The sequence below is a fragment of the Ictidomys tridecemlineatus genome, chromosome 16 (genome assembly GCF_052094955.1).
Source record: "Ictidomys tridecemlineatus isolate mIctTri1 chromosome 16, mIctTri1.hap1, whole genome shotgun sequence".
NCBI classification, from domain to species: domain Eukaryota; kingdom Metazoa; phylum Chordata; class Mammalia; order Rodentia; family Sciuridae; genus Ictidomys; species Ictidomys tridecemlineatus.
In genome coordinates, this window is record NC_135492.1 from 55016751 (window position 1) to 55044103 (window position 27353).

A 27353-nucleotide genomic window follows, 5' to 3' on the forward strand; every position below is an offset into this window, starting at 1 on the left:
CAGTTTTGGCTTTCACATCTAGGTCTGTGATCCCTCTGAGTTCAATTTTGAGATGGGTATGTAATATGCACCCATGATTTTTTTCTTTGCAAATGGATGTCCAGTTGTTGTAACACCATTTATTGAGAAGACTGTCTTTTCTGTCTTGCATTGCCTTGGTCCTCTTCCAAAGCCCTGGTGACTGTGTCTGTGGGTCCATTTCTGAAGTCTCCTTCTGCCATGGCACACTGTGGCTGTCGCATGGTAGAGAGTCTTAAGAAGCACCTAGTGTCGGGATTTCACTTTTTCTCTTTCAATATGTTTTGGGATACTCTGGGTATCTTGCCTCTCTGTATAAACAATAGAATCAGCTTCTCAAAGTCTGAAGAAGACCTTACTGGAACTTTGATTGGAATTGCACTGAACTCACACACCAAGTTGGGAAGAACTGGGACCTTAGTAAGTCCCATGAAGATGGACTTTCTCTCCGTTTCTGTAGTTCCCTTCCGTCTTTCACCAGGATTCTGTAGTTACTCTCACTTAGGTATCTGTTTGTCAGACTGGTACTTGTGCATCTCATCTTAGTGGGTGCCAGTGTCAATGGTATTTTCATTTAGACCTACACCTGTTTGTTGCTGTCCAGATGGAAGTGACTGACTTGTGCGGGCTCACCTTGTGCCCTGCAGACCTGTTATGGTCACTGGGAGTTTCGGGAAGCTTGGTGGGGGTGGGGGTGGATTCTTTTGAATTTTCTACATAGGCAGTCATGTCAGCCGTAAGCACACAGGTTTGCTTTCTCCCTTGCTAGCGGTCATGGCTCCTCCTTTCTTGTCCCGTCTTATTCCGTGAGCCAGGATTCCTAACGTGCTGAAGAGGGCCGTGAGACAGCACACCCTGGGGTGTTCTAGAGGGACATCCTCTGGTTTCACGCCATCACACAGGATTCTAGCTGTAGGCTCTTTGTAGATATTCTTCATCACGTTGGAGATGCTCCCCTATACCTAGTTCACTGAGCGTGTTTACTGTGAGTGGGTATTGGATTTTGTCAGATGCCTTTTCTGCACCCATTGATATGATCAATAGCCTGTAGATTTGATGGATCACTTTAATTTGCTTTTAAATGTCGAAACATTCTTGCCTTTCTTAGAAATCCCACTTGGTCATACTTTTTTTCCTTATACTTTTGGATGAGATGTAGCAATATTTTGTCGAGAACTTTTACATTCGCATGTATAGGAAATACTGGTCTGTAGTTTACTTTTCTCGGACTATTTTCTCTGGTTTCCATATCGGGCCATGCTGGCCTCACAGAAAGAATTATGACATATGCCCTCTTGTGTCTTCTGAAAGAGATGGTAAAACACAATGGTCACTTCTTCCTCCAGTCTTAGATAGAATCCACCAGTGAGCCCCCTGAGGCCTGGGCTTCCTGGTTTGGAAGGTTAGTGATCTGCTGCTTTAACAGGTGTTGGTCTATTTAGGGGATCTGCAGCAGGCTCTCTCTTGTTACTGGGGTGAGTTATTTTTGCCCTCTCTCTCTCCCTCCCGACTCTGTGTCCTAAGGTGGCCTGGCTGGAGGTTTATCGACTCTTGATTCAATGAACCAGCTTTGGTTACGTTGATCGTTCTCTACCGATTGCTTGTTCTCAGTTAATCATCTGTGCTAAATTTTTTATCATTTCTCTTTTTTTATATCATTTCCTTTCTTCCACTTTGAATTTCATTGACTCTTCTTTTATGCATTTCCTAAGGCAGAAGCTTAGATGAGTGGCTCTACAACTCTCTTCTGGTAATGCGTTCTATGATGTAGATCTCCCTCTCGTCTGTTTTTGCTGTATCCCACAAATTTTGGCAAGGTGTGTTTTTGTTTTATTCATTTCATTTATTCCAGAGCATTTGAATTTTTGCTCTACTTTTTTAAGTGTCGTTTAGATTCTTTCTTTGGCCCTTTGTTATTTAGAAGCAGGTTGTTACTCTCCACATATTTTGGGATTTTCCAGTTCTCCTTTGTAGATCTCTGGGTTAATTCCCCTGTGATCTGACAGCAGATATTTAATGATTCCTCTTCTTTTGAACTTGCTAAGGTGTGTTTTGTGGTCCAGCTGGGATGTATGTTGGTAAAAGCTCCGTGTGTGCTTTCACGGAGATGAAAGATGTGTGTTCTGCTGTGGTTGGATGAAGTAGATGTTCATTTTATCCAGTTCACTTACATTGTTCGATTCAGACCTGTCCTGACCGTTTTCTGCCTGCTGGGTTTCCACGTCTCACAGAAGAGTGTTGAATCCAGGTTATAACAGTGGACCATCTCTTCCTCTTTGCACTTACTCGATTTTGCCTTTGATGCTCCTTGGGTAGACACAGGATTTCGTCTTTGGCAGTCACTAAGACCTGACTTCTCGTCATGGTGTGTGGCACCTCTTTATCCTGAATGGTTCTTTATACTCTGTCTGAAGTAAATATCCTACCCCCTCTCACTCTTCCTTAGTGTAATTATATATATATTTATGGGGCCCAGTGAGATATTTCCGCAGATGTTTATAACGTGTAATGACCACATCCGGGTAATGGGCATATCCATCACCTCATGTTTCATCACGTTTGTGATGGGAGCGTTCAGAATCCTCTCTACTAGTTATTAGGAAACATACAATTAATTATGGTCCTCCATAGTCACCCTACTGTACTAACACCAGGAAACTTTCCTTCCATCCATCTGCACTTCTGTGTCTGTTAACCATCATCTCTCTGTCCTACCATTGATACATTTTCCATCTATATGATATTTTAAGTGAATTTGTAGATAACTTGAACTTGGGAATTTTTGATCCAGTCTGACAATCTCTGTTTTTTAACTTGTGCATTTAGATCATTGTGATTCAAGGTGATTATGCAAACTATTGAACTCATACCTACCATACATCTTACTTTTTTTCAATTTCTTGCTAGGGTTTCTGTTTCTGTTATCATCTTCTGTTTTTCTAATTTTAGTGGCTTTAACTGACCATTTTAAAACTGCATTTTAGCGGCTGGGGATGTGGCTCAAGTGGTAGTGCACTTGCCTAGCATGTGTGAGGCCCTGGATCCGATTCTCAGCACCACAGGAAAATAAAGATATTGTGTCCACCTAAAACTAAAAAATAAATATTTGAAAAAAAACCCCTGCATTTTCTCTCCTTCCTTACTATCAGTCATACCTTTTAAAAATGCTTTTTAGTGGTTACCCTGGAGATTGCAATATAGACTTACAACTAATTAAGCCCAGTTTCAGGTGACAGCATGCTGCTTCCTGATTAGTGTGAGGAGCCTACAACAGAGGACTCCCAACTCCCTCCCGCGCCGTGTCATTTCTGTAACTCATTTCACTCACGCGTAAGCACCATCTCTTCATAAACGGCATGTGCATGAGAATCCATAACTGAACTTGTTCTTGCTATTTTTGTGTTGGACAAATTTTTACGTCAGATCAGTCAAGAAGGATAAAAATAACATTCTCATTTTACCTTCACTTATTTTTCTTCCATGTGCTTCCTCTCTTAATAGATCTTTTTTTTTTTTTTTACAGAATCTCTCACCTTTATAAAATTCCTTCAAGAAACTTCCCTTGACGTGTCTTACAGGTCCACAGCCTCTTGGCTGCTGTGGAGAAAAGCCTTTGTTCCTGCTTCACTCCTTGTGGCTTGGGTGACTCGAGGACAGTTGACACGTTCTGCTCTCTGCTCTCTGTAGTTGAGTCCCCCTTCTTCACCCTTGGTTTCCTGTGGTTGGAAAGTGAGGTGCCTGTGTCCCCCTGACCCCCCACCCCGCCTGCCTGCTGGTGTGCCGTGAGATTCCTGTGGTTTGCCGTCTGGCTTTATTTGGGGAGAATGTGGTCATTGTTTCAGCTCCCTCTCCTCTCCTGTCCTGCCCTCTTCTCCCGTCTCCGGTCACTGCAGATGACCCACAGTTCTTGGAGATGCCCGTCTCTCTCAGTCCAGTAGAGGTTTCTACTGAGATGTCCTGGAGCTCAGGGCCTCCCTCCTCGGCCGTGTCCACTCGACTTGCGGTCCCATCAGTCATTCTTCACTCCTCCTGCTGTTTCACCTGTTGCCCTTCCTTTGGCTCCTTCCTAGAATTTCCGTCTCTCCACGGGTTCCTGTGTGTCATGCCTTCCCGGCCAGAGTCCGTAGCATTTTCATCGAGGCTGTCTGTACATCTCCTGCCGTGTCTGCTTCTGAGGTTTTCTCTGACTCTTTGCACTGTGGCTTGCCTTTGACTATGTGCTGTGATTTTTTTTTTTGGAGAACCCGACGTGGTGTGCTGGGCAGAAGGTGTTTCCGCCCTTGGCCTTCAGCAGGCGATGGTGAAGCACGGGAGAAGGGAGGGCGCCTGCGGTCCTGTCGTTGGGACTTCTGGGAGCTCCAGCTGAGCCCTCCAGCGGTGGCTGGCTCCATTCTCCCGCCTGGGTGACTGGTGAGCCCGGGTCCTGTGTTCTCCTTCTCTTTCATGGACAGCCAGAGGTCAGTTGTGGGCTGAAGACACCCCAGCAGGTCAGGCTGTGGTCACCGAGGTTCTCCCAAGGGTAGACTTGTGAAGGACACCGAGTTCTGGCGGATTTCAGAAGGGTCCCTGGTCTCCTTCTCCCTGCTTGAAGGACCAGGGCTCCTCCCTCCCGTGTGCGGCATGAGGACGGGTTGTAAAACTCACAGAAGTGTGGGGTTCCCCGTGACTGGTTTCCCCGGAGTCGTTCCTGCCCAGACGTGTCGCCCTGAGCCTCCGGCCATCCAGCAAACGGCCAAGGTTCTCCGCCCTGGCCCCGGCTCCAGCTTAGGCTGCCGCCTGCTGTGCCGTGGTGGCTCTGTTTGCCTCCCTGTCAAGCTGGCACGGGGGGCCGCAGTTCTCTGTGAGCGCTCACTTCTCTCATGGGTCTAGACTGGCTTTGGGAATTCCCGTTGGTTGTGAGGATGGTGACGTGCCACCTCTTACCTGTGGGACCAGAGCGCCTCTTCCCATTTCCTTTGGGCTGGCTGGCTCAGAAGGGAGCTCTTCACCTGGAGCTGAAGATGGTCAAGGTGCACGCTCCCACTGGCCTTTCACTGAGCGCTGACAGAGTGGCTCAACCCCGCCTCCTCTTGGTCCCTATGAGTTTCCGAAAGTGACTCTGATCAGCCCTCTCTGAGCTTGTGCTTGGCTTTGGACCAGTTCTCCGTGCGGAGGAAGAGAGGAAGGGGATATTCTAATAGATCAGCTTCAATCCTACGTCCTCACTGGGGCCAGGAGGCAGAGCCAGGGCTGGCAGGCAGCCTGCCGGACGCTAGTGGGCTGGGAAGGTGTCTGAGCCCAGAAGGAGGGACACACGGGAAGCCATGAGCTTGCGTGTCCTGACGTGCACTGCGTTCCCTCGGACACGCCTTCTCTGCGAAGCTCTGATTGATTTTGTTGGTGGACTTTCTAATTCCCTTGTGAGAAAACTGAGGTTCTCAAGGCTAAAGTGATTTGCCCAAGGTCATGCAGCAAGTTAATGACTAATCTACGAGGTAACCAAGATCTACTGGTTCCCGGCCTGCAGCCTGTCCTCAACGTACCGTTTGGCCTCCCAGGTGCCCTATAAACTGGCTTCCTTCTACCCCTTTCACTTCGAGCATAACTATTCCCATTTAGTAAATCATACCCCATTATAGAATTGTACAGCAGAGTGGCCGGCTGCAGTTCCACATGCACTATAAAACTGACCTTGTGTGTAATGCGTTGGAATTCCGTAGCCCCGGTGAGCCTCGGGAAATGGACCGTGACTCTCCACCGAGATGTGCGGATCACGGGAAGCGGGGTTTCTTTCAACTTTTTCTGCAAGATACAGCTGATTTGGAGACGTTGCACTCTTCAGAAATGATTTAAATCAGTCCAATAATAGGGATTTGTGCTTTATGAGCTGAAACTCCGAGTCGATAAACCCAGTGGACATTATTGCAAGGCCCCGGGCTCTGATGGAGCTCATCTCAGCCCTCTCGATGGTCGGTCTCTCTGTCAGCCAGGTGGATCTTGCTGTTCTAGACCCTGTTCGGGAAGATTGGAGGAGGTGACTGGGAGGGACACAGAGCAGGCTGTCTGCCAGGACCTGTGGTCCCCGGCAAGGCACATCATCTCTGAGGCTCCCTTTCAGCAGCTGTACAATGTGGGTGTTACTACAATGGGGCAATGACCTTATACCCCGAGAGACTAGAAAATGTTTTTTGATGAGTTTTCCCTTGAATTTCTACATGGGTTTGCTTGCAATTGATGTGAATTTTCCACAGGAACAGACTATAAGTATAAATGACAACATTGTCCCAAGAGGCCAACACTGCCATTCACCTAAGGACAGGTGGGGGAAATAGAGCAAAATTTGGTGCTTCTCACACTAATAAGAAAATGTGTTGGATTGCAAAATGGTGGCATGGATTTTTCTCTAAATTAAGCTTTCAAGAGACATGCAAAGCCTTCTGTGGTCATCGTGCCTTGGGGTTCATTGCAGTAGAAATGGAGATGTACTCACCTGGACAGCTGCCCCATTAGGGACATAGCCTATGTTCTTTTTATCATCCATGTGTGGCATGCAGTTTGGGATGGTTTTGAGTATTTTTTGTGAGCTTTATTTTAGAAACAAAGATTCATGCATGAACAACCCAGCAGTCTTTAGTGAATTTGAAGAATTTGGGTTGGGTTTTAACGGTGTCTCACATTTTGACAGTGAGAGTCCTCTTACTGAGGACTAGGATGATGGCTGATTTGAATGAATTCTGTATCAATATAGACAACATGATACTTCTTCAAAAAAGAGTGTGCCCATTGACGATCAGTGACAGAGAGAGAGATAATAGCCTGTTGACAGCCTTAAAATGAGATTGAAGTTAGGGATTTTTTTCCCTCTTTAATATGACTCTGATTTGTCACAAAATGCTATAAAACATTGTCAAATATGTGTTGATAGTAAGCTGCTCGTGTTTCATGGAAAACACAGTAATTTCCCAATGGCATCACTAGTAGTATTCAGAACTCATTGAGTTGGGAAGAGAAAAATCAGTTTAAGGTCATCTTACACAAAGCAGGGATTCGCTAACACCCGCGAGGAGCTACACCAGGACTTCCTGGCCTCAGACACAGCTTATTGCCTCTGAGTTGCTATTCTCTGTTTGTCACCCTAATGAGAAGGCTGTTCAGTCAGTCACCTGTTCTGTCACTCAGTAACCTCAAGCCCTGGATGCCTCTGTGCCAGTGGTTCCGAGCCACATGCTGGGCAGATGTCTGCACCTGAGCCAGGGCTCAGGGCTGAGGAAATGGGACCTGCTGGTTGATCAGAGCCGGTCACATGATCCCTGCAGCCCTGGGAGCCAGGGGTCAGTCACACCCAGCCACATCGATGACAGCGGACATAACTCTGTTCCCCCAGGTGGCAAGGTGCCCTGACAGAGGGGTGGGGCAGCACAGCACGCTAGAAACCTAGAAAGTCAATGTGTGTGGGGAACTGAAGGCCGCGGTCAGGGTGAGGGCACGTTGCTGGGTGAGGACTGCCATAAACGTCAAGTTGTACGGTGAGTGGCTTTAGAAAACACGTGTTTTTCAGAATACGGTTCTCTGTTGACGCTCGTGGAGCGACCTGGGTAATCAGGATCCGTGAGTTCACGGTTGTCTGAAAATTCCCACGACACTCTCCAAATGAAGTGACTGCAACGTGTCATAGTTAACCAGGTGATTCGGAATGACCAACTGTGCGTCCACGTAGGTCACTGTCAACAGTTTTAGAGCAATACAAACCATCCCCGACAACACTAGCGTCAGGTGACTGCTGACGGTCACCTGTGCGTACCCCGTGCGGGATGCGATGGCACCTCGTTGATGACCCACAGCACCAGGAGTTAGTGCTCCTGTTACTCCCACTTGACAAGAGGGGACGTGTTTTCTCTTTCTGGTTTGAATTCACTTAGCGATTCATATCTCCTTAAAACCGCAGACGGTGTGGATCTTTAGGGAGTGCTTGTTCTGGCCTCTGCGCCTCTTGCAGAATCGGCATCCAGGATACTCGCAGGCGGATTTAGCCTGGGGCTCCTAGCTCTAGACGCTCCTCCCCTCATCCCGAGCCTCCCCACAGTTTATCATCCTCCCTGGCAGGACCTCCGTCCTGTCAGCTGTCAGCCCAAGAGGCAGCCGAGGACAGGAGTGGAGTTCTCAGTCACGGTCACAGTGCTCGTGAAGGGCATGTCCCTCTGCGTCCCTCATCCTCTTCTGTGATTGGGTGTGCAGGTAGCGGGGGAGTAATGTGGACTTGGAGACTTCCAGAAATGGGCAGGGGCCTCACCATTTTTTATATTCACTGGTATGTAAGCCTTGCCCATTTTTGTTTGATCGATTCATTGTAACAGGGAGTGAACCCCCTAAGCCACATCCCCCAGCCCATTTTATTTTATTTTATTTTTTAATTTTGAGATGGGGCCTCACTAAGTTGCAGGAGCTGGCCTTGAACTCGGGATCCTCCCACCTCAGCCTCCCAAACCACTGGGATTATAGGCGCACACCACCACACCTGGTCCTTTTTGTTCTTAAATGTGTGAAATAAGGGGCCATGGCAGAGCCCAGTGGCACACGCCTGTCATCCCAACAGCTCAGGAGGCTGAGGCAGGAGGATGGCGAGTTCAAAGCCAGCCTCAGCAAAAGCAAGGCCCTAAGCAACTCAGTGAAACTCTGTCTCTAAATAAAATACAAAATGGGGCTGGGGAGGTGGCTCAGTGGTCGAGTGCCCTGAGTTCAATCCCCGGTATCCCACCTCCAAAACAAGGGAAGAAAGAAATAAGTGGACGTGGAGTTTTGTTTTTTTTTAATTCACGACCTTGTCCCTGGTCAGACTGCTGTGTAAAGCATGGGGTGGTCTGGGGCGGTCCTTCCTTCTGTCTGTGATCCGGGCACCAGCCCAGGGCAGGTGACACCATTTCAGCGGCAGCAGCAACAGCGCCCCTGGGCACCTGCAGCCGGGTGCCGCTTCCTGACTGGATCGGGGACGAGCGCCCGCTCTCTGAGCACGTGGTTACAGGAGGCTGAGTCGGTGCGGCTTCCAGGTCACAGTCTTTCCTCCAGCCTGAGACACCTCGGGAGTCCCTTTTCCCTGGGTGTAGGACCTGGCTGCATTCCAAGGAAGACCCAACTCCTTTCCACGCTGTGGCTCCCATTAAAGGTCAGCCCTAATGGGTGTCTCTACTGGTCGGACCCCAACTCAGGCCCAGCAAGGCCTCATTCTGTTTGGTTTTGGCAGGGGTGGTGGTGGTGGTGGTGGAAAAGTACTGTTGAACAATATCTTAACCTCCACCTTTTCAGGGTCCCATGAGTCTATTTCCCCACAGAGAGACCAAGACAGGTGTTCAGGTTGTGCATTCACGTCTGTAGCTGAAGATTCTCTCCCAGTTGCACGTGCTGGTTCCCCACTCCCTTGAGCCATGACCTCTGAGCCATCGCCTCCAGAGTGTGTGGGGGCTAACCAGGGAGCCCTGGAGAGCATGGGGCTAAAGTGAGAGATGCAAAGCCTGAGAAATCCAGATCCGTGGGGCTGTCCTCCCACCAGACCTGAGAGAGCTGCCATGTCATGGGTAAGGCCATGTGACGGGGACCTGAGTCACAGCTGGGTGTGGAAGGGTCCCCTCTGCCACGGGACTGCAAGGGGGTGAGCCCCGCCGGCCACCCAGTGAACTCTGGGAGCAGGTCTTCACGTGACCCAGGCCGCGGACACTGATGTTAGCCCCGGGAGACCCTGGGAGAGAAGCCAGCAGGCTTGGGCACAGTGCTGACCCTGGAGACCGGGAGGGGATAGATGGGTGCTATTTCAAGCTGTTAGATTTGTGGTGATTTGTTATGCAGCAATAGAAAACGAGTACAGCCTGGGGCGTGCCTGATCCTCCATGCGAAGACCGCGTGATACAGCAGTCGTTCTAACGCCGTTCACAACAAGTGGAGGTCGGCACCGACGTGCCCTGGCCCACACAGCTCTGAGTTAGGGGGTGCGTTTCACGATGCCGCCGTCCCGTCTTGCCTCCTCACCGTGCATGATCTGCTCTCTGCAGCTCCATGGTCCCGTGGCTCTGTGGTTCCCGGTATGTTCAGATGGTGATTCAGAATCACAGTTGTGGGTTCTGATTTTTTGAATTGCTATGAGCCTGCCGGTCTATCAACCAACACGGCAACATCCCTAAGAACTTTTTTTCTATGCGTTGTTCACGTTTGCCGTGTTGGAAAACTTAATATTTTCTAGTTTAATCATAGGTCCAGCTATCATAAAAGGCATAAAAACCGGCACACTCTATGTATGACTTTTGCCTGGAATATGAAATCCAAAAATGCCTAGTTCAAGTCAACAGACATGAAGCCCACGGTAGCTCAAAACAGGGGGCCTGACTTTTGATCTCATCAGCGCCAATTTTATCGTTTTTTTCTAAGCATGCTCAAACATGATTTGAGAGCACCCTGCTCCATCACAGATCTCTCTCTCTCTCTGTTTTTCTTTCTTTCTGCCCTGGATTTGTAATGAGCTTGTGTTTGAGAGAAAGAGCAAGGGAGGAAAATAATTGGAACTGTGTCTTCTGTGACCGCCAAGTCCTATTTTGGAAGATTTCTCCATTATTTAACACCTTCCGTTTGTTTCATCTCCGATGTGTGACTCGGTTATCAAGCCTGAGGAAGGTGAAATCTAGCTTAGAAGGCTTCCTCGTAAATATCTCAGCTCGGAGAGACCTAGCTGGCCCAGGCCTGTTCTCGGGGCCTGGCCTCCAGACTCACAGCCAGTGGTGGAGGTCCTTCGGGGACGTGCTGACAGAGCAGGCGTTGGCCCCATGATTCTCGGCGTGAGTCCCCACCCCCCATCGGGGTCTTTGCCAGCTATCCACCTGTTAGGGGAGGTCCGGTGGGCCCAGATGTGGGGCTTTCTCCTGGGCTGCTCACATCCTCAGAATCACTGAGCTGACGAGGTGAACCGTTGGCGTTCCGCCCCGCCAAAGCCATTTACCCTCTGGCCTACCAAAATGAAGGGAATCAGCGTCCAGAGCGCTGTTGCGGCTCCTTGGAGCTGAGCGCACCGTCACTATCCAAGTGTCCTTCCTCTTTGTGTGCGCTCTTCTCCTGTCCCAATGGCAGCAGCCTCTGGGTGCTGACAGGGGGTGCAGCTACTAGGTGCACTGAGGAATCTGTGCTTACGGATGGAGTATGCTTTCTACCTGGTGCTCTCCACCTGTGCACAGCTGTCCTGGTGTGAAAGAGGTATTCCAGAAAGAAGCGTCTGAACACACTGATCAGCGCCTTCACTCACTGCTGCTCGTCTTGGAATCCGTCTGTTACTGGATGTTGAAGATGTGCACTTTGTCATCTTCCAATCTCCTTCCTGGGTACCGAGGGCAATGGGGTGATGGAGGTAGACAGGACTCCAGCCCTGGGGGAGCAGATATTCTACAGGGGAGGGTCTCTACATACCCATAAGGAGTTGTGATGGGCATTGTCCTGTGGAAAGGTAACCGCCGTGACAGAGGACATCTGGGGCGTGAAGGCTGCACAGCAGAGGGCGGCCACCCACCGTTGGTCTTCACTCCCCCAGCATCACCAAGAACCCTGCTGTGAGGATGGACACCTCTGGGGCCCGGGGTGGGGGGCAAGGAAGCCAGAGGAAAGAGCAGGGGTGGGGGCTCTGAGGAAGACAGCTGGATCCCATCAGGAGCTGGAGAAAGACCCGGGAGGTTGGAGCAGAGCGAGTGGAGGAGGGGCGAGAGGTGACCTGGAGAGAGGCTGACCGTCCACAGAGTGCCCTGCGGGTCATCTGGGTGCAGAGGGAGCCCTGTGTTCTGCTGGTTGGCTCTTCTCCTGGGTAGAAAACACGACCAGCTTCGGTGGCCTCTTCCGCCTCTTTTGCCCTCGTGTAGGTGACTTTGGGACAAGATGTCCTCTCTTGTGACAAGCCGTTGGTCACAATCATGTACACATGGGTGTCCATTCACCTGTCTCTGGTGTTCTCCTGGACTTTCTGCCTTTTCATAATCTGCTTTACCCGGAGTCCCCTTCCGGCATTATCCATGTGTCCATCGGTTGTTTAACTCGTCAGATCTAAAGGAGGTCCGTCAAACGGGACGTTGGGTGGGGAGGGGGCCGGCTGCTGCTGCGGGGTGTTCATCTCTTGCCCAGATGAGCGTCTTTGCAGGCTCTGCGCTGGCCCAAGCTCAGCTCCAGGTGGGAGGGCAGCACCTCCAGCCAGGGAATTCCCACATTCCCTCTCATCAACTCTTCTCTGGGCGCAGCAGCTCTCAACTTGCAGATGGGGGCACTTGTAAGTCACTTAGGATGGCCAGAATAGACCCACGCCTCGGTGCTTACCAGCTCCTCTGTGCTCGGGCAGAACTGGAACCTGATCCTGCTGGTGACAGGATCAGTTGTAGCGCTTTGGTACCATGAAGAAGAGACCCGTTCCAACAAATACAGGTAAAACCAAATTCACTGGGGGACTCTCATATCTGAGACCCTGAAGGGAATGTTGAGGAACTCTTCAGCAGAAGAAATCAGCCCACGAGGATTTAAGACGCAGCATCTATTTCACTTCTGTCATGAATGAATTCCACCGTTATTTCCTTATTGTTTCTTCTCTGTTTTTCATCCTTCTGTTTAATATTTGAAATCTCAAGGGACAGCTCATGGATCTGGCCTGGCATCATGTCGTTAGGAGGAACAATATCCCAGAAGGAAATCAAAGGGCTGACTTGAGTTTCTGACTCCAAACCCCCTGCAGGTCGGGGGCTGTAGACTGGGGTGTAGGAGAGGTGCCGAGCCACAGGGAAGAGTGTGAAGCCTGTGAGTCCCTACCTCATGCCCACCCAGGAAGACGCACAAGTGACAAGCTCAGGAGCCTTCAATCTGGGAGCTGTGAGGAGTAATAGGACACAGGCACAGTGAACACTCACTGAAAGTAGGAGACCAGGGTGTGTGCCCAGCTGCAGCGTCCTAGCTCTGTGTGAAGCCCGCAGGCCTTGGGCATGCTCCTCCAATATTGAACCAAGTCGACCGTGACGTTCATAAAAACATTTGATTTTTTTGCCTGCCTTAGCCTCAGAGGGTTATTACACATGTGTGCGTACAAGCGTGCACGCGTGCACACACACACACACACACACACACACACATGACTACATAAGGAAGAGTCAGCTTCGCCGTAGGGGATCTTGGTCCCAATATCAGCCACCTCTGAGTGTCGACCACGGTACGCCGTTGGCTTGTATTGAAGCTGCCATTCAAGTGACTGTGCCAAACACGTTAGCACGCGTTTCGTGGATCAGCCTGTTAGAAGGAAGAGATCGGCTGGGCTCTTGGTCTTCTCCTTGACATGCATCGGCAGCTCGACACTCCACAAGGCCCAAGGCTTCCTTCCTGTTCTTCTTAGCTCCCCGGTTGTTGTAGAACGCAGCTCTTTCCCTGATCTGCCAAGGAGGTCCCGAATGACACTGCTTGCCCATTAAGCTGTGCTCATTGTCACTGCCCTGTCCACGTGGCCAGGGTAAAGCTTCTAGTATAATCTTCCAAAATCCTCTGGCCCTTTATCGCAGGCATAAAAGGCCTTTTCTTTTCTTTGCAAGAAACCTGGCAGGACGGGGCTCTGGTGAAATATGGCTTTCTCACGACACGATTTCCAGGAGGTATAAAAGCAAGCGTTGGAGGATACAGGTCCCACGTTCAGAGGGACCAGAATGCAAATCCTTGTGCTGCTGCTTTCTTGCTGTGTGACCTTGAGCGAGACACTTGGTCCCTCAGGCCCTTTCCGGTCAGCGCTTGGTGCTGCTCTGGCACTCAGTGACCCCAAGAGGCATTGACAGTTACCAGCCACCGCAGCCCGCCCGTGCAGCGTGTGCCACGGGGTATCCCCCACCTCCACTTACCTGAGCTGTCTTGGTTATGTTACATCCACCAGAGGGACATTGTCCGTGTCTTAACTAATAGATGCCAAATATTTGCTTTTGAAGATGAGAGGGAGACACCCCAAAAAGTGAGCGGGGACTTCTCTGCAGTCCTAGTCCAAGTAGCTCATTAAGAAGCACAGCGTTGCTTAGAGGTTGATATATTGCTGCTGGTCACGGAAATGAAGCACTCTCAGATTTCTGCATTATTTACTCATAGCAATAAAAAATTCCATGATGCTGTGCTAAACGCGGCAAGCACTGCTCACCCTGTGTGCCACAGAGGTTTGCCGTGGATTAGTGGGGCACAGCCGGAATTTAAACCAGAGGTGACAAGTTCACCTGCGAGGAGTAGCATCAACAGCAGCCGTGATTGACAGGTCAGATGTATGCCCCAGGCACTTTCCGCAGTCTGGTTTCAGCTTCCCCAAGCTCTGTGGTTCCCAAGCAGCAGGATGCTGGTAGGAGTGTAGGAGACTCAACCCGGTCACTGTCCCTCTCCACCCCCCAGCTTTGCCATCTGAAAAACATACACTTTCTGAGAAATGGAAAGTTCCTGAACATCTAGGGGACCTTGCATTGGGGATGAGTTTCTAGATAGCAGTGCGCAAGGCATGATCCATCAAAAATTGACAAATTAGAGTTTATGAAAATTAAAACATTCTGCTCTGTGAAAGACATTGTTAGGAGAACGGAAAGGCCAGTGATGGACAGGAGAAAACGCAGGCAGCGCACTGCCTGGACATAGCACAGGAGCTGCTGGAATGGCCGACATCCTCAAGCTGAGGTACCCAAGGCTAGCAGGAGGGTGGAGCCACAGGGACCCTCATTCGCGGTGGCCGGGAGAAAACACTGGGGCAGCCACTTCAGAGACCAGCCCATCAGCTGTGTTCGGAGCTGATGTCCCACCCTGAGGTCCAGCAGTCACTCTCTCGGTATCCACCCAGCTGATCTGAAGGCCTCTGTTCATACAACAGCCTGCACACGGTGCTCGTAACATCCCTGTTTACACTCCCTCCAAAGTGGACGCGACGGATGCCCTTCAACACCTGGGTGGGCCAACCGCGGCATGCCGGCACCTAGCCCATCAGCTGTTACAAGAGACGTGCTTCCCAGGCAAAGACATCTGCAGGACACGGAAGGGCATGTCACCGAGAGAAAGAGGCCAGTCACCAAGGGCATAATCACAGCCATAAAAGATGGAAAACTTGGGAGGAGGTGAAAAGATGGCCGAGAGCCAGAAGTTCAGCGGAGGCAAGGTTGGGCAGGTGAACGGCAGAGGGCTGTTGAGAGCCCAGAGAGGGACATGAATGATACTGCAATCGAGCTCCCTGACAGCATGCGTTTGTCAAGACCCATTGGACTTCACTGCACAGTGAGGGAACCTTAATGTATGCGAGTTAAAAATGATTTTAGAGAACAGAAGAATGGCAGACGAAGGAAGAATAAGATTTTAAAAAGCAACTGTTAAAATATATGAAGCCCCTTCGCCGAAGGGGAAGGAGAAACAATGCGGATTTAAATGAGTTTGGAAGTGAGTGCAGTCCACAACCTCAGGGACGAGGCTGCGTGAGCGCCGGGGTTCCGCCATGCGGTTTCCTTCTCAGGGTGGGCTGCACGGAAGCCTGGGACACGTGCATACGTATTCTTTAGCGCGACAGGGAGCACACCTGTTGCTTTCTAATCCTGCTGTCTCATAAAGGACATGAGGACATGTCCTTGGAGAAGTGGATGATCCCAGGAGTGAGATGGGCCTGGGGCATCTCCTAAGGACCAGGCAGTAAGGAAGTGCTGCAACCGAGCAGCCCACACTGATGGAGCCCAGAGGGACTCGGGAGTCAGCAGGGGTCAGCTGGAGCGCAGCAGCAGCCAAGGCAATGCATAAAGTCCTGCTGGACGAAAATCCCAAGCACAGAATAAATACCCATGAGCCCATACCGCCAGAAAGACGTGGGCTGAGCAAGCTGGTAAGTGGGGGAGAGCAGCAAATAGGAGTGCTGAGGACCCCAGGGAGGAGCTCGCTGCCCCCTCCAGGTGCGGACCCTGCAGAGGGCCTCCTTCCACACCACGTGGCACCGGGAAGGGAGCGGGGGGGGGGGGGGGTGCCTCTCGGGAGAGAAGTGTTAACATGCAGTGTGAGCTGTCCCCTGGAACAGCACATGTGGCAATGCAGGAGTGCTTGGGGGACATGATCAGATTAGGAGAGCTGCTGGGGAAATCATTTAAATGGCCTAACTGGGCAGTAGTGTAGACAGGGAGTCGGTCACTGGGGGCTTGCCCTTGCCGATTGTCCCCTTCCTCCCACTCTGTCTCTCCCTGCCTGGCTATCATGAACTGAGCTATCCACCCCCTCCCACACGTGCGCACGCACACACACACACACACACACACACACACATGCATGTGCACACACACACTTTCCACCGCGATGCTCTGCCTTACCTCAGGCCCAGAGCCAGGCTCTGAACCACCGACTGAACCTTTGAAACCAAGGGCCAAAGTAAGTCTTCCTCCTGTGGATGTTGGGGTCACAGGGAGGAGAAGCCAACCCAAGAGGCCTGGCAGATACTACCTCAGCCAGGTAATAAAGATGAGCACAAATAGGCACATAGGTGCATGTAGATTACACGGTCCCTTGAGACAAGGAGAACATGATACTTGATCATGTCTGTCCTTCCAAATGCTCATAATCCCAGCCTAATCATGAAAAAAATCAGACCAACATGAGTAACAAATTATTATTATCTGTATAAATTATCTGTTGAGGTCAATCAAAAAGAAAGTCGTAGCCCAGGAAGACCAAGGAGACAGGTGTCAGAAGACCAATGAGATAGGTGTCAGAAGACCAATGAGACAGGTGTCAGACCAGAAGACCAATGAGACAGGTGTCAGACCAGAAGACCAATGAGACAGGTGTCAGACCAGAAGACCAAGGAGACAGGTGTCAGAAGACCAATGAGACAGGTGTCAGACCAGAAGACCAATGAGACAGGTGTCAGAAGACCAATGAGACAGGTGTCAGACCAGAAGACCAATGAGACAGGTGTCAGAAGACCAAGGAGACAGGTGTCAGACCAGAAGACCAATGAGACAGGTGTCAGAAGACCAAGGAGACAGGTGTCAGACCGATGAGGCAGGTGTCAATGGGGCATCGTGGGTGGGGTCTTAGGGTGAAAGGAGACTAAAGTCAATGTGAATAAAACGTGAGCTTTCGTTAACAATAATGTGTTGATATCAGTCACTTCTGATAACAAGTGTGCACGCCAATGTAAGCTATTAACAGTAGAGGAAGCGGGGTGGGGGGTATAGGAGCCCCGTACATCTCCGCCGTTCTCCTATAACTATAAAACTGTTCCGAAGGTCATCTGAAGGCAGAGGGCTGGTGTGATAACCACAGGAGCGTACTTCCCAGACGCTTTGCCCACACTGAGTAACCTTGCTCTCACTACGCTCTGAAACAGGTCTCCACAGTGACTCCTGCTACTTCTCCGTGGGTTCGCTTCTATTATTATCGTTATTACATCTGAGGGGCATTTAAATTCGATAAAAACTAATATCCCTCGGGGGGACGCAGTGCCTGTGAGGCTCTGTACTGGCTTCTGCGAGCTTGTGTGCCCTTCTGGGAACAGGACCCAGAGCCACCCCTGCCCCGGCCTCAGACTTTTGTGTCCTCTGGGCTGGTCCATTTTATGGCCTTGCACAAGCCAGGTGGCCCTCTGCCCCGAGCCCCAGCCCCTCCTCGTCTGCGGAGCTCTCCATGGACGGCCCTGCAGCCCCGGGTTCCCTCGAGATCTGACGTATCACTGCAGACAGTTTTTTGTCATAGGTCTTTTTATTCAACTTAGAAAGCTATCCCTATTCTGTTTATGCCCTTTGTCATGCCCAAGTGTGCATGTGTATGTGCCCACGCTTGTCCTTTGATACTGAAATGTCCAGTCTTCTAAGACACGGCGGTCACCAGAGACCTTACCTTTTCTTTCTTTCTTTCTTTGAAATGTATTCATTGTCATGGAGACTCGGTGCCTTAGTTTCCAGCATCCCTTCAATGAGCAAACGCAGCCTTTCAGGTCACATTTGCGAAGTCCAGTGAAGGGCCCGGGAGTTCTCTAGGCACTAAACACATGGAGGTTCCAGATCACCTCCTGACATTGACAGAGAGCTTCACCATGTCACCCAGGTCCTCACTCCCAGGTCCTGGTGTGCTTTGATGTTCCGAGGAGCGCCAAACGTCAATCGGTGACGAACAGGTTAATCAATCGCAGCTTCTAAAAGCATTGCATTTGGACGGTCCAGGTTTCCGGTTTGTCGTGATTCCTTCCCAGACGACGTGTCCCTGTGCACGGGGCTCTGCAGCCTGTCCCGTCTCTGTGTCTGCTTGAGTCAGTTTTTTCTCCACCGTGACCGGAAGACCTGACAGAAACAACTTCAGAGGATGCAGGTGCATTGGGCACACGTGGGTCTAGAGGTCTCCGTCCGGAGCTGGCCGACTCCCTGGCTCCTAGCTCAGGGTGTGGCAGAACGTCTTGGGGGAAGGGAGTGGTGGAGGAAAGCAGCTCAGGAGGTGAGGGTCGGGAGCAAAAAGGGTGCTCCACACACCAGGGGCAAAGTGTATACCCTAAAGGCCCGTCCCCCCGGGACCCAGCCCACCTGCCTGCAGTCACCATCCAGTTAATCCATTCAAACAGATCGACCCAGTGATTAGGTGAAGGCCCTAGTAACCGGGTCACTTCACCTCTGAACATTCTCGCATTGTCTCACAGTGAGCTTTGGGGGACACCTCATGTCTAAGCCACGATGATGTCCCATGTTGTGAATGTCACAGTTCATATTCTGTCTGGCCTCCTGGATATTCAGTCTGACTGTCGGCGGCTGGTCCTCTGGTGACTGTAGTTTCTTGCTGCCTGTGACCATCACAAGCATAACTCCGCTCTGACTTCTCAACCCAAAACGGAACCCTTCAGAGTGTCCTTGATGTGACTAAAGGATTTCCAAATAGTCCTCCTCAATTCCTGGGCTTTCTTTTTTTTTTTTGAAATTATTTTAAACCAAGATGTTCTCTAAAAGGATTTATAACTCACCATTAGAAATCCTCCTCATTGCTTTTCAGCCCTTTAGGATTTCGTGGGGATTACCGAGGGGATTTCTTTTTATCACTGGGGAAATATGGCGGCGGCTATTATATCTTAAAAAATAAATCTTAGGCATAACCTGACAGTGAGAAGCACATTGATATTCCCCCCCCACCCCAGAACAGGTGTCCTCATAGCCCAAAGACATTTTTAAAAAGTCTTTACATCTGGGGAGAACTAGTGAAGTAGCAAGGCACAGCGCGGGGCAGTTAAGTCCACCTGCGTCTGTACCACTAGCCTGGTCATTGCTGAACAGAGCACCCGGGAAGGGGGTCTCAGGCAGTGACGACCAGCACTGATCCCCCTCAGCCGCCGCAGCGGTGTATGTGCCTGCCTACCCCGGGCGCCGGGTGGCCTCTGCCTCTGCCCCCTTCCCCAGCCTCCCTCCTGGTGCTGGCCAGGCTCACCCAGCACCTCCAGGTCTCCCAAGAAGCACATTTCCACTGTGTCGCCCTTTGAGTGGCCCACCTGATCAGGTTGGGGTCACCAGGAGATCTGACTTGTTCCCTGGAGGAACAGTAGCCTGATCATCGGGTGATGACCCTCCCATGTCCACTTCCTACCTGTCCTCAGGGGTGGGTGTCCATGGGGTCTGTATGCCACAGTTCAGAAACCGTGGGGACATCTTGATTGCTACCTGTCACGGATGGGCACCAGATTTGGCCCAGTACTGGTTATGTTTGTGGATGATAGTTCATTGCCAGAGAGAGAGAGAGAGAGAGAGAGAGAGAGAGAGAGAGAGAGAGAGAGAGAGAGACACGCAAGCGACCTATCTGCATGCTAGACAAAAAGAAAAAAAAACCTAGACAATAGCTACAACAGTTACCAGTGTCTAAGAAGGCTTCCTCCTAATACTTTGCGGATTTAATATGATAAATTGGCTTAGGGGCTTTATATGCCCCCTCTTCTTTATGCAAGTCACAATGTGAACCGTCATTGTAGCAGAGCGTGGATTAGGCTTCGGAAACAAAGCAGTCTTAATTAAAAAAGAATGCCACCCGGCTTCCGCATTCAGTTAGTTCATTAACTCGGAGAGAGCCGGATTCCAGGTATCGGAGGGACAGGTGCCCTGGGAGAGCCTGCGGTTCTGTGACGGAGATGTATCCATGTCGTCTGTGATACGGGGCTGGGTGAAGTGGATTCTAAAGGAAACCGGGGTCTCACGGATCTTGGAGGAGAACGTGTTTAATTCAAGCCGACTTGAGACTCGCAGATAAGGGGGCATCTCTGCGGGGCTGAGAGCAGGTTTCTCACTCATCGTGCCTCAAACGTGCCAGTCTTTAATTTGTAATTAATGCAGCCTTCTAACCCTCTCAGGTTTCCAACGCCGACTCAGGATATTCTCCCCAGGGGCCACCCTCCTGTGGGGGGCGGGGTCCTCCCAGGTCCCTGAGCTGTGGCTGAGAGGGTAGGACGGGGTCCTGGGGCCAGGGTGCTGCCTGGCTCCTCTGTCCATGAAGAAGAGTGTCCCTGTTCACCTTCTTTCTGGCACACACCTCATTCAGACTGACGGACCGCGTCCTCGACCCGCAGTTCATCTCCACTGGGCTCCCGGTGCCCCCCTGGCTCACTCGCCAGCTCTGTCCTGGCACCCAGAGTTTGAGGACCAGCTGTGTCCCCACAAGACGGGCTGGGCTGGGAGGACTGTGCCCCAGGGCCAGGCCACCTTGCTGCTGTTACTGCCCCCACCTGGAGCTCCCTGCTGGGCACTGGCTTCTCTCTGGAGCAGAGAGTGGGCAGGAGAGCACCTTCCAGGGCTAGGGTCCCTTTTGTCCTTGAGTGTCATCCTTGCTCTTGTCACTAACTTCACTCGGGGGACTTCAACCTGAAGTCAGGAAAACTAGGGTCCGGTTCTGTTTTGTTTTTTTCTTTCTCTTTTCTCCTTCCCATTGTTCCGCAGGGCCTTAAAAGTGGGTGAGTGTCGATCTGAGCCTGTTCTTACTCCTGCGGAGATTTTTCTTGTTTTCTGAAGAGCCTGGCTTGCGAGGCGGTTGTTTTCAACATATTGTTTTAAATGTCTGAAGTTGCCCTTCTGCCTGCGTAGTCTCTACTACTTCTCCCCCCCCCAGAGAGACGGACATCCTGGAAGAACTGGGGAGGGGGTCCGGGAGACTCAGAGTGCACAAGGAGGAAACCCACATTCATGGTTTCGGGAATCATTTCAGAGAAGGTGGAATGGGGTCTGACCTGCAGGGCCTCCAGGTAGAGAGCACGGGGTGAGCACTGCACGGCGGGGAGCACGGGTCCCAGCAAATGCGGCTCACGGTGAGTGTGCCCTGACGATGCTGGTGGATCCCTTTAATCCCTCAGACGCTCCACTAAGAGTCATACCATCCTGCAATATAATTTGGACCCACAGCATTGGTGCTTATTTGTGTAGTCGGATGAGAATCCGCGGTGTGTTTGTCGAACACAGAAACACGATTGGGCATGACACTTGTAAGGGGCTCTGGGGCTGGCCGCAGAGAGCTTGTTCCCCCACGATGAGTGACGGCTGCGATGGGCCGGCAGGACCCTCTCCCTTCACTTGCCTTCCCCGATGGTGTGGAAGGTGGGAGGGATGGAGGAGAGCCGCGCTCGGTCCAGTCTGTTGTTCTGATCTGCACAATTCCTTGAAGGTTAACCCATGTTGGGGCTTCTCAAGCATAAAGCCAGGTGCAGCTCACCTTGCCCTGTAGGACACTTTGTCATTGAGGAAAAGCCTGTCTGTAGGTGATGGTCCTTCACCCAAGGCGAATCGCGGGCCAGAGAGGCGAGCACTGCGTGGCCCTTCCTGTTCAGTTCCTGATGCATCTTTATTTGCAGAGTTAGAAGTAACGCAATTGGAGCTGGCCTCCGACCCTCTCCTTCCTTGATGCCTTCCAAGTCCTGTGGAGCAGAGTGGGGCCACTTTCCTCTGTGTGCACCCCCACCTTAGGAACATCCTAGCTCTTTTCCCACCTGGCAGTATCCGATATCTATCTGATCAATTAATTTGGTTGAATTAGGCTTCCAGAATTGTTTTGTGCAAGGTCTTGTCTCCTCATTGCATGGTGTATTAAGCGCTGATTGTAATGGAGAATCATTGCTTTGACGCTCACTTCAGTAATTACCCTTCTGAGGGGTGTCGAGGACTGACCTTTAAAATATGAGTCACGTTCCCTTGGCTGTCCTTCCTGAGGGCACATCTTCTTCACCCTCGGAGGAGGCCTGGTTTCCATTTTGAAAGGAAGCTCGTCCCATGGAGCCAACTTCAAGGGGCTAACGTAGGTGTTCAGGGTGGGTGGCCTTCCTCCCTGCCAAGTAATCAATATGTTCTCCTCGAGGGCTTATTCGGTTATTATTCAGGCCCCGTGAAGGTGCTTAAGGCCGAGACAGCTTTCCAAGCCTCTCAACATTTCCACATGCAATCTGAAAGGAAATCTTTGCCCATAAGCAAGCTGGGTGCTCACTCAGAACGTCTGTGATAAACAAGCTCTCTCTCTGCGTACGACCCAGGTACTGTGCATAGTGTTGTTCCATAGCATCATCCCGTGTTGGCACGATAGAAATAAAGCAAACGCTCTTCTAATTATCTCCAAGGAGTATGTGTGTGTGTGTGTGTGTGCGCGTGCACAAATATGCACACAGTCCTATCGGGCACATATCCTAGCATTGCCACACCCTTCTGATAAAAATCCAGACCTCCACAGAAGTTTACCTGCAAAGAGACGGATACCCTGCAATTCTTCAGAAAGCCCTCTAGCTTCAGGATGTCTTTTCCTCAAGCTAGTTGATAGGATGAGGAAGTCGGCACAAGAGGCTGGTCGCATCCATGACAGTTATTTATCCAGAGCCATGACAGATGCTGGTCAGGGCCAGTGTAATTCCTAGCACCCTTGAAGTTGTTAGCAATCTTGGGATGAAATCTGTGACGGCTCAGAACTTCCTGGGCATCGCCATATTTTACTTTAACTCCTGCATTTATATTTGTGCACAAGGTCCCATGGCCATGTTTACGTGAATCTCTCAGCATCAAATACATTCATTCCACTAAACCTGAATCCACTGTTTTCTTTGGCCAGAATGCAATTAATGAGAATAAAATTTATGGGGCACATATTTTATAGCCATCGGCTATGCAAGTATCGGGAAACTGCTGGTATGTGGGGGTATTTTATCTCTCTCTCCCTGACCAACGCTTTCTGGTTTGCTGCTCACGGTAAACATAAAATGTGAAATATTTTGGAAAGGTTTAAATGCATGTAGGAATTACCTTCAGTAAATAAAGGTAGATGTAGGCAAATTGAAACCTCACTGCTTATAACCAATAATTAAAAATAACACTGCCGTGCCAGGCCAGCGGGGTTCTTTCTGCCCCCTACCCCTGCTGATGTAGATGCACATGAAGAATCATAGGTTGTATGGCTCTGTCTACTCTGTGGAGCCTAGACTGTGGACAGGGAGATCACGGAAAACAAAATTTGAACCCCCTTGTTTTTAAAACTTCTGCAGCCTAAGCTGAAAGTCATTTTGGTGTCGAGCTCTGTGGCAGTCTAGACATTCACTAATCAGGGGGGTGTTCACTCTGAGATGTGTTTGCTTCCTAGTTTTCTGGCCTGCAGCTCTCAGTATAAGGTCACTGTGCAGTTGGTAAGAGGGCACTGAACTGAGCAATGGGTGTTTTAGTCAATGTGACCAAAAGACCTGACGAGAACAATTAGAGCCAGAAAAATGTATTTGGTTTGCGGTTTTCTCGGTCGACAGACAGCCTGCTCCATAGCTCTGAGCCCAAGATGAGGCTCGGATATATATCCCCAGACCCCCAGTGACCGCCCCCTCCAGCCACACCCCGCCTGCCTGCAGTCACACCCCGTTAGCCCTATCAGGGGACGGGGCACCGGTTAGGTTAAGGTTCTTGTAACCCAGTCATTTCTTGCGTGGACATTTCACACGTAACCCATGACAGTGGGTGAGCAGTGGTGCCCTGGCCATTCCCTTCATGGTCCTGAGCCTCAGATTCTGCCTTTGCAATGAAGCCCATACCCTGTTTAGCTTCTGAAAGACATGCCTCTCGTATTAGTAGAGTGAAGGAGAGAAAGGGGGTGGTGGGGGGGAGGTCGGGTGGGCTGGGGGCTGCACGCCGTGGCATTTCCCATTTCCAGACCCCAGCATTGAGCGTTTCCTCTGCTGATTCAGTGATGGTCTGTTTCCCCAAGTTTGACCCTAGCGTAGGGTCGTGTTTCAGAGGAGACGTGAAAGGGAGTTTTTACCAACCCATGATGTCTCCTCAGGATCCTGAGCCTACATGTTCTGAGCGACTCACACGGGGCCATGTATTTAAAATACAGTCATCCACATCAAAGGTGTTCACTGGGCGCGGCAGTCAGAACAGAGTGCTGATAGTCCCTGCCTGTGGTGGCACTGTGGTACCAGGGAGGACCGCCCGCATAGCTCCTCTCAGCCACCCCTGCTCTCTCCACCCCAGCTCACCACTGCCAACAGGACGGGACGCCTACCTCCCAAGCACTGACCGCGTGCCAAGCAAGCCTGCACCAGGCTCCAGCACCCAGGGTGGGAGCAGGAGGGGGTGAGCGGTGGACTAGGCCGGCCGCTGCCCGTGTCATCTGCTCCTTACTTTGTAGCCTCAGGCCGTCCTCTCTAAGCTGGCATCTCCACATCTTTGATTCCTTTCTCCTTGTTCTTACTTGATATCTTGAGCAAGTTTCCTAATGTCGCTGGGCCTCCGATAACTTATCTGTGGAAGAGAACAGTAATAGCGTCCGGGTCTCCGGGTTTCTGCGAGCGTGGCCGCACATAGTCTCTGGGAAAATCCCCTGAAAGCTATGAGTGTACAGAAATAAGATGCTGTTGCCTCATCTTACAGCAGATAGTGGAGACACGGCTGGGAAATCTCGTTTCACGGAACGGTGTTCGTACCAGAGCGCGCACCCGGTGCGCCCTCTTTAGCGCCACCCAGGTCTCACTTGAGAGTTCCGCTTCTGTTCCAAGAAGCAGAGCCAGATGGATGGGAAGAGCTGCCATTTCCTGTCCCAGGGACCCTGCTGTTCTCCACTGCCTTTTGGAACTTCTTGATCCATCAGAAATGATCGTCAGCGTTGTGCATTTCCTCTTGGCGGTGCTTGTGTGGTGGGTGCGTCACCGACAAGCACACCTGAGTCCCCGGCGTTTCTCGTGCCCGCGGACCCACTCACACAGCACACACCGTGTGCTTCCTGGCCACCAGCTTTGCTTCCCTCTTTCCTGTCCCAATGGACGGCTCTCCTGCTTCTTAGGGACACAGTTCTGACAGACGTGTGTGGATTGTCACTTTAGAAGGGTCATCTGCCCCTCCCCCCCACCTCCACTCACCTGTCACCTTGGCCTTCGATGCATTTCCAGGGGAGGAGGCTCAGGAGATCAGTGGGTAAGACGTTGAACTCCTGTCTCCACTTGAAGAAGGTCGTGGTCCCAGCGGGGAGAGGAGACCTGACCCTTGCCTCCCTCTCCCTGACACCCGTGTTCATATGGACCGCCATTGTATGGGACACCTTACAAGGTCCCTTCCTAGATAGTGTCTCCAAGGGCCCGAGATGAAGTCCCAGCAGAAATTATTCTCTCTCTTTTGAAGTCTGAAAAACCAAAGCTCAGAAGTGATTTGGCCCAAGCTACAGAATTAATGATTCTGAGTCTGGGCTGGGCGCCGTGGCACACGCCTGTAACCCCAACGGCTCAGGAGGCTGAGGCAGGAGGATCATGAGTTCAAAGCCAGCCTCAGCGATTTAGTGAGTTCCCCCAAACAACTCAGTGAGACGCTGTCTCTAAATAAAATACAAAAAGGGTGGGGATGTGGCTCAGTGGTGAAGTGCCCCAGAGTTCAGCCCCTGGTACCAAATAATAATAATAATAATAATAACAATGATTCTGAGTCTGGTCACCCCCACGTCCGCCCCATCCTGAGGCCTTCTTCCTGCATCCACGTGCCTACCAAGCACACGAGGGGAACAAGTCCCAGAGAAGGGCAGCCACTCTGCAGAGTGCCCAGGGAGCTCAGAGAGGCATGGTACCCAGCCTGGTTCTGGGGGCCATCATGAGAGAGAAGCTGGACTGGCTGCTATCCCTGGAGGACGTCCACAGGGATGGGGATCCGAGGGACACACACGTGGAGCAAGAGCTGCTGAAGCCCAGAGTCCAGCCGGCTTCAGTGGATGGGGATGGGCTGGCCTTTTAACAGCTGGAGGTCCGCTGCCACGACTCCTTCTCTCCTCCTCCTCCTCCTCCTCCTCCTCCTCCTCCCCCTCCTCCCCCTCCCCCTCCTCCTCCTCCTCCTCCTCCTCCCCTCTCCTCCTCCTCTCCTCCTCCTCCTCCTCCTCCTCCTCCTCCCCCTCCTCCTCCTCCTCCCCCTCCTCCTCCTCCCCCTCCTCCTCTTCCTCCTCCTCCCCTCTCCTCCTCCTCCTCTCCTCCTCCTCCTCCTCCTCCTCCTCCCCCTCCTCCTCCTCCTCCTCCTCCTCCTCCTCCCCCTCCCCCTCCTCCTCCTCCTCCTCCTCCTCCCCTCTCCTCCTCCTCCCCTCCTCCTCCTCCTCCTCCTCCTCCTCCCCCTCCTCCTCCCCTCCTACTCGTCCTTTCCTCCTCCTCCTCTTCCACCTTCCAAGAAGGAAGCGTTTCTAGCAGGCCTCCCTTATTTGCCAATATCCACCTAGAAAACGTATACGTGTTGAAATGTAGGTCTGCCGTATCCTAGCAATCTCTGCCTAGGTTTCATCCGACAGGAGTAGAGCTGGAAAAAAAAAATAGTAAAAGGAAGAGCATGTGTCGTTCGGTAGCCTCACAATACATCCATTAATTCCCTTTCCTGCTAAAAAGCAATGAAATTATGGTTTGAGCCGTGCTAAGAACATCACATGAAAAATGAGGAGAGGGAATAAAGACGGATTAGGACATAATTACAGGGGCTGGAACCCAGCCAGTCCCCGGAAGCCTTGCCAAGCTGTAGACAGGCTCCGGGGTGAGGGCGGCAAACTCCCCACACCACCTCCCACACAGCAGGGTTGCGGGTGGGAATGGGGGCACGGACTGAGCTGCCGAAGACCCGGGGCAAGGGCAGAGATAGAAAGAAAGGGCAGATGGGAGACGCCGGGTTCATGCTCATCCGTTCTGTATCACAGAACAAAGTCCCGGGGTCTTTCCCCCCGTCCGGCTTTGGTCAGAGATATTAAGGCTCTCTTGGCAGATAAATCCTCGGTGTACTTCCAAACAGTGCGTACGTTTATCACGCCACCTCGGGGGCATCTGGGGCTTCTCGTTTTATTGGAATGACTCTTTTGTTTCCCAGCACAGATGCCCCATAGAGCAAGATCTGCACTTTGTAACG

At 51.3% G+C, this 27353-nt stretch overlaps 1 protein-coding gene and 1 long non-coding RNA gene across 5 annotated transcripts in view; one reads left to right on the top strand and one right to left on the bottom strand.

The window, feature by feature from the left end:
• The window catches only part of LOC144371201 (uncharacterized), a 36847-nt gene extending 17061 nt beyond the window's left edge, over positions 1-19786 (bottom strand). The window contains exons 1-2 of the long non-coding RNA XR_013431403.1: positions 19588-19786; positions 5689-6009 (exon numbers count right to left, since the gene is read on the bottom strand). This is a non-coding gene — a long non-coding RNA (uncharacterized LOC144371201). The remainder of the gene's footprint in view (positions 1-5688; positions 6010-19587) is intronic.
• The window catches only part of Tafa1 (TAFA chemokine like family member 1), a 358217-nt gene that overhangs the window by 140607 nt on the left and 190257 nt on the right, over positions 1-27353 (top strand). The gene's annotated exons all lie outside the window — the stretch shown is intronic.